Source organism: Rhea americana, unplaced genomic scaffold (assembly GCF_003343005.1).
Source record: "Rhea americana isolate MKP2758 unplaced genomic scaffold, rheAme1 scaffold_31, whole genome shotgun sequence".
Classification (NCBI taxonomy): Eukaryota; Metazoa; Chordata; class Aves; order Rheiformes; family Rheidae; genus Rhea; species Rhea americana.
In genome coordinates this window covers 5112632-5118858 of record NW_028186435.1, presented here as the reverse complement: position 1 = coordinate 5118858, position 6227 = coordinate 5112632, and the positions used below count along the sequence as shown (strand labels likewise).

Below are 6227 nucleotides of genomic sequence, written 5' to 3'. Positions count from 1 at the left end.
CGGGCCGCAGCGGGGTTGCGTTTCGGCCCGGCGGCCGCATGGGCTCGCCGCTGCCCCGCCAGCCCTCGCCCGTGATGGGCTCGTCTCCTTTCGGCTCGCCGGGCGCCTGTGAGGCGTAGGGCAGCGACCGCAATGCTGGCACGAGCCGGCGGGGTGGGAGTGGAGGGGAGTGCGGCCAACGGAAGAAAGCGGCCGTTGGTATGCGGCTGGCAGCGGAGCAGGAGCAGGAGCTGGGGCAGAAAAATGAGCTCTGCTTCTTGCTCATTTAAAACACCGCGTTCACAGCCGGGCGGTGCGTCCCGTGGCGCTGAGGAGCAGAGGGCTGGTCCCGCTGCCCGCACTGTGGCTTGCCAGAGCTCGGGGCACGCTATTCAGACCAGCGAAGAGGCCTGACTGGGGTTGACGTGCCTTCAGCAGGACTTAAGAATACTCAGAAAAAGTGTTGGAGAAGGAAATAGCCAGAGGTAGGCAGTGCTGGTGACTGTCTTGAGGCCATGCTGTACTGACAGGAGCTTTTTGTCCAGTTGGTAGGTGGCTGTTACCTTGGGGTGGGACAGCAGTTAAGATAAGAAGGTAAGAAGTCAAAAAATCATGATTATGTTTCTAACTGTTGACCTTTTAGATAGTGCATAAAACATAGTAATCAATGTAGAGTTGCCAAGAAAACTAGGCAGTCTAATTTGTAATATAAGTACTACAAAACAATAAACTCTGGAATGGAGAAAATCGTACAAAGAGAAGGTCCAGGAAACACATATTAATTACCCCTGATTTAAGCAATGAAAATGCAGTTTTCTTTTTTAAAGTTTGCTGGTGAAATTACAGATGGCAGTGGTCTTAAAGAGGAAAATATAAATTATTTACTACAACACACAATCAGAAAAGCTTGAAGTCAGTATACAATAAGGAGGCAGAAGTATCTCATCATTAAGCCATAGGCTACACAAATGGCACGAGACAGATGTTTGAAGACTACTTTCTGTAAGATAAATAGGTTTAGATCAGTTCAGAATTAAGACAGAAAACATCTGAAGGATGTTCTTAAGGTCCTGATGATAAATTAGACACTAATCTTGTAAACAAGGACATGTTTATTCTCTGGGGATTACTTACCTAATAAAACTAGCTGTACTAATGTCCTTCTAATATCACACTAGAGCTGCTTTGGGGGGAGAAATAGAAGATAATGGTTTCGTGGATCCCTTTAGAGAAGACCTATCATTGTAGTAATGGGCAGACCCTCAAATATCCAATTCATTCAGTATTTTAGGAACTGACAAATTCTTAGTACTTAGTACTTAGTAATTGGTGAATTATATTTTGTCCTAGGTTTCTTTTGGCAGAACTTCAACAAATACAACAACTAACCTTTCTTGGTTCTGTTTTTGGAACCTTCTCTGTGTGTTCTTGATGGCATATTTTCAATTTATGAGTTTATGGAATAGTTTCAGTATGCTGTTAGCAGTTTTGATAATAAGTTATTCCATCTCCAAACAAAACTGAGACAATATGAAGACTTTCAGGGAAAAAAAAAAAATCAATGCTAGGAATTGAGAGAAGGAGGGGGCGATTTTGGAAAAAAAACAGCTATATATTAAAGGGAAATTGCTGGGTTCAAGAAAAGAGACTGAATCTGGTTTATCTTCTCATTTTTATTTTACTAAGAATGCACATTAACAATACACTATTTCAAGATGTTTCATGGTATTGGTACTTTTGTCTTACTGTCTTCTCTCTACGTAACCTGATGAAGTTAATTCATTTCTCAGTTTCAGCTGAGATTTGAAAGATGCAACTAAAATTATTAGATTGATATGAAATGTTTTATAATCTAATTTATAATCTAATGTTTTATAATCTAAGGTGTTTATGCAGTTTGTATAGTGAATGGGACTAAATGCAACTTAAAATCTTGATTCTGGAAGAAAGCCCAATTAGAAAAGAGTGATTTCGAGGAGTGCCTCAGAATTAATGCAAGAGCTGTTCACTATAGCCTGCTCTTATTCCACTATGGGGAGTCTGCTTTTCTACTATGATAGTCCCAATGTTCAGGCAGGACATGCACTTCTTTATTTTTGATAGCTATCTCCATTTCCATAAAACAGTTAACTTGGAGGTACCCTGAGCTCACTCTTAAGTATCAAAGGATATGTTTCTTAGGTGTTTAAACTCAATGGAATTAAATGGTGAAAAATGCTCTAAAGGTGCTGTAAAAGATAGAAGCTGGCATGTTTAAAGATATATTATGTGCTAGTATTGCATGTTACAGTGCACCAGCCAATGCTACCTCAAACATGGTCACCACCATCTGTTAATTAATATAAACAGATATTCAGTCATTTTAGTGTAGTGGTGTAGCTAACAATAATTATTGGCTTTCTGTATCAAGCATACACTGGTTTTTGAGAAGCCTTTGGGAAGAGAATTGTAGGTTCATGCAGTGTACAGAGTCCCCTAGGACTTCGTTTATTTTGTTTTCAAAGTGACCGATTACTGCAGTGTCCTGCCATCAACTCCCAATACTGCGAGCAAGATTATAGAAAAGATTGTTTATAGATAGCAGAGAAAGTGGCCTGCATCAAATTAAATACCTTGTAACTCATATTAGGAATTTTATTCATAAAGTGAAAAGCCACAGCTATAAATTATGTGATGCTGTTTTGTAGTAATGTAGGAACAGTTGCTTTGTGCCCTCATATGAGTCATGTATATGTAGCCATATGCATATGTTCACATACATACACTTTAGTTTGTCTGTAAAACAGTAATATGGCTGCAGATTTCCTGGAAATGTCAAAATGACTTGTCTATGAAATACTGAGAAAAGTCCTATATAAATGCTAAGTACATATTTATTAACATTAGAAGCATTGTATGGTTTTTGAATCTAAATGTTATATTATTACTAGTGAAAGTAGAAATCAAAATATGAACTGATAATTGAGCCAATTAACACAATTTACAAAATGAGAGAAAATTGAAAACTCACGCTGTGTAGTTAATTTTAGTATGATTAATAACAGTTATACTCAATGTCCCAAATACTCACTGCATACTTGTACCAGATAATTTACCTTTGTTTTGACTGACAAAAAGAATTGATTTGCAAAGTGTTCCCTAAGGGAGTCCTGCTCGATTCAGACAATATTCCGTGTTCTCGTTTTTGTTTCATACCTAGATATTTGTGGACTAGCAGGCTATTGCATCACCCAAACTTCTCATCTATTTCTTACCCTTAAGAAGCTCATAAGAGTTAGTTGTCGTTTTAAATAGAAACTCTCATAAACATGAAATGAGTTGTAGGCATGAAGTAATGTAAGCAATTTCACCTTATATTAGAAATCTTTATATTGGACATTTTTCAAGATAAGTGTATGCAAAGATTCAACTATATTCTTAAGTAATAGGAAACATCAGATATAGATAATGAGTCAAAATAGTACATTAAGGCACATCTTCCATCTGTGTGTGATTGACAAAACTGAACTTTGACGGACTTGAGATCTGTGTTGGGATTCCTGCTGCTGTTTCAGTTACCATGAAGTTAAGTTACGTCACATTCTGCAGGGTTTGGAAATGACTGCTTTGTGTGTGTTCAGAAACATCTACTACTGTGTGTTGTACAGGCACAGCTTACCCAGCTGTTATATGAAGTATTCAGAGCTACAGACACCATCTGGGAACTCTGGATGGATGAAACATAGCTCTCACAAGTAATAGCATTGGAAACTCTTCTGCATTTCTCTACTGACACTGAGCGTAGAGATGGTAAAAGGGTTTTCATCTCAAGGCTCCATGTGCTGCTCTGTTCAAGAACAGTTAACAGGATAGCTTCTGTATTGCAGCTACTATAACACAGAATGCTCACTCAGTTACTAGCCTCCTGGTACTTTTGATTTAGTTTTGCAATGAATAATGTGTGTATGTGCCAGTAAACTATGTAAATATTGTGTAACTTGCACTTAAAAAGGAACACTGTCTATTCATTTACACTTTAAGGCTTAAGGCTATAAATTTATTTTTGTCACGTCTATAGGTTTTTGTTATATGTTTACAATTATGTATTTTAAAAAACGGTATCAGTGGAAACATTTCCAAAGACATTGTTACTTTGTGAGGAGACAAGGTTGCACTTAGAGCTCTTCACTAAGTTATGCTGCAAAGTGAAACTGGTGGGTTCCCAGCTGCTGAACTGGGAGAAACGGATAGCAATGTAATTAGTGCAACCTAGGTTTAAAAACAGGAAAACGTAGTAGCTGTCTGATAATTTAAGGTGATTTTAATAACAAAAAAATCTGTCAACACGATGTGATGCAAACTGACATTTTCCAGGAGACAAGAGGCTTTTCTTTTCAGAGCGAGAGTTTTTTCCCCTTCTCTTTCTCCACCCCCGCAACCATCCAGTGGCTGTGGGACTCGCCAGGCAGCGAGCCCTTCCACAGCTGCGCTCGAGCAATGTAAAATGAATTTGCCCTTTGTAAGGAGAGGAGGCGGCAGCAGCGCCGCCCTGAGCTGCAGGCGCCCGGGTGCGCCGCCGCCGGCAGCGGCCTCGGCGGCGCAGGGAGCCCGCGGCTCTGCCCGGCCGCGGTGCCGCCGCTTGCCGGCCTCCTCCCCGGCCCGGAGGGAAGGAAGGAGCGAGCGCGGACGAGGGGCTCCCAGCAGCTTCGCCGCCAGATCCTGCCGCCTCCTCGGTGCCAGCGGAGCCCCGGGCGCCGCTGCCGCCGGGAGGAAGTCGCCGCCAGGCGTGAAACGCCGCGGCCCCGCCCGCCCGAGCGCGGGGGGCGAGGGCAGAGGTAGGCACGGAGAAACGGGGGCGCGGTGCTGCGGCGCCTCCCGCGCTCGGCGCCGGGCACCGGCGGGCGGCCGGGCTCGCCCCTCGCCTGCGCCTCTCTGCCGAGCAGCCGGTGATTGCTGGCTCCGAGCACGTGTGCAAATTGCGTTATCTTGGGCAAAAGGGGGGRACTTCTCCCGGCTTTGGAAGCTTCTGGCTTTTGGGATTTGATGGATGAAACTGCTGGCGAGTGCAGGCTTGCTCGAGGGCTTCCTCTGTTTTCTTAAAAAGTACAGTGGTGYGGCAGTTTTATTCACAGTGGGGTTTTCATTTCACGTGCTTATAAAAATAGTATTTTAAAGCCTAGCTAAGGTTTTAATTTCTTTATCGAACATTTACTTAAACATATACTCTATGCAATGTTGACAGGTGTCTTAAAGTATTTTCCATGTACCTTTTCTCTGTCGTGCTTTGCCATGGGTGAGGTGTAAGTRCAACCCCTCCAAAAGCTTCTGAGCCATGAAGAGCTTATACTGTGAATAACCTCCTGACTTTTCAGATTTGGGCCCTTAATATATATTCTGAAATACATAAACCAGAGAAAGAAATATTAAGTCTCCAAGTGGCCACAGCCCGAAGTTGGAAAATATTTAATATGTTAAAAATTAAATCCTAACTGAAATTGTTTAGAGGTTAAGCATGCACGTTGTATTCAAGCTACTTAAGAATACCAGAGCCTGCCTCGTGAATTCTCCTCTATGAATCACATCTTATTTTTAAATGAATGGAATTTCACACTGAAAATACTTGTGGCATATTACAGTAGAATCCATGGCCTGGCTTAGGCTGACAAAATCTAGAAAATTCATCAAGGAAGCAAATAACTTATCCTTATTTTACTTCTCTATAATAGGTCTCTAGACTTTTTTTTCCTCACAAATTATTGACCAAACCAAACAATGGTTTGACCCTTCCAAGACATTAGGTTCAATGAAGTGATTGCCAGGCAGCCAAGTTTTGCTCTTAGTTGCTTTAGACTTTACACCATTGCAACTCCATTTGCTCCAGTGCTGTTATTCTAGATTTACATTTTATTTTACATGACTAACTGGATACAGAATTTGTTCAACAGCTTCTGTTGTATTTCATGAATTTTGTCAGTTCAAGCCTGACTTTCAATACAGGATTTGTATGTAAATTGGATAATGTACAATATGACTGATTCTGCTCTTTAATAGGACTTGCAATATTAGATGGAAGTGTAGAGGTAGCACATGTTTTTAGCAGAGGCAAGAAACCACAATACTGTTTTGTGTGGCTAAAAGCTATAAGCATTTAGTTCTGATGACTTTTTTAGTGGAAATTCTGGGATGACAGAGCTAAAAGCTTTAGGGAAACTATTTTATGTGCACACATAAATAGCCTTGGAAAATCAAGATGAGAAAGACTTTTAAAG

General features: G+C 41.2%; 1 protein-coding gene across 1 annotated transcript in view; it reads left to right on the top strand.

The window, feature by feature from the left end:
• The first annotated feature begins 4600 nt into the window (after positions 1-4600).
• The window catches only part of RNF144B (ring finger protein 144B), an 85800-nt gene continuing 84173 nt past the window's right edge, over positions 4601-6227 (top strand). Inside the window, exon 1 of the mRNA XM_085310037.1 lies at positions 4601-4793. The gene's annotated coding sequence lies outside the window, so the exon portion shown is untranslated. The remainder of the gene's footprint in view (positions 4794-6227) is intronic.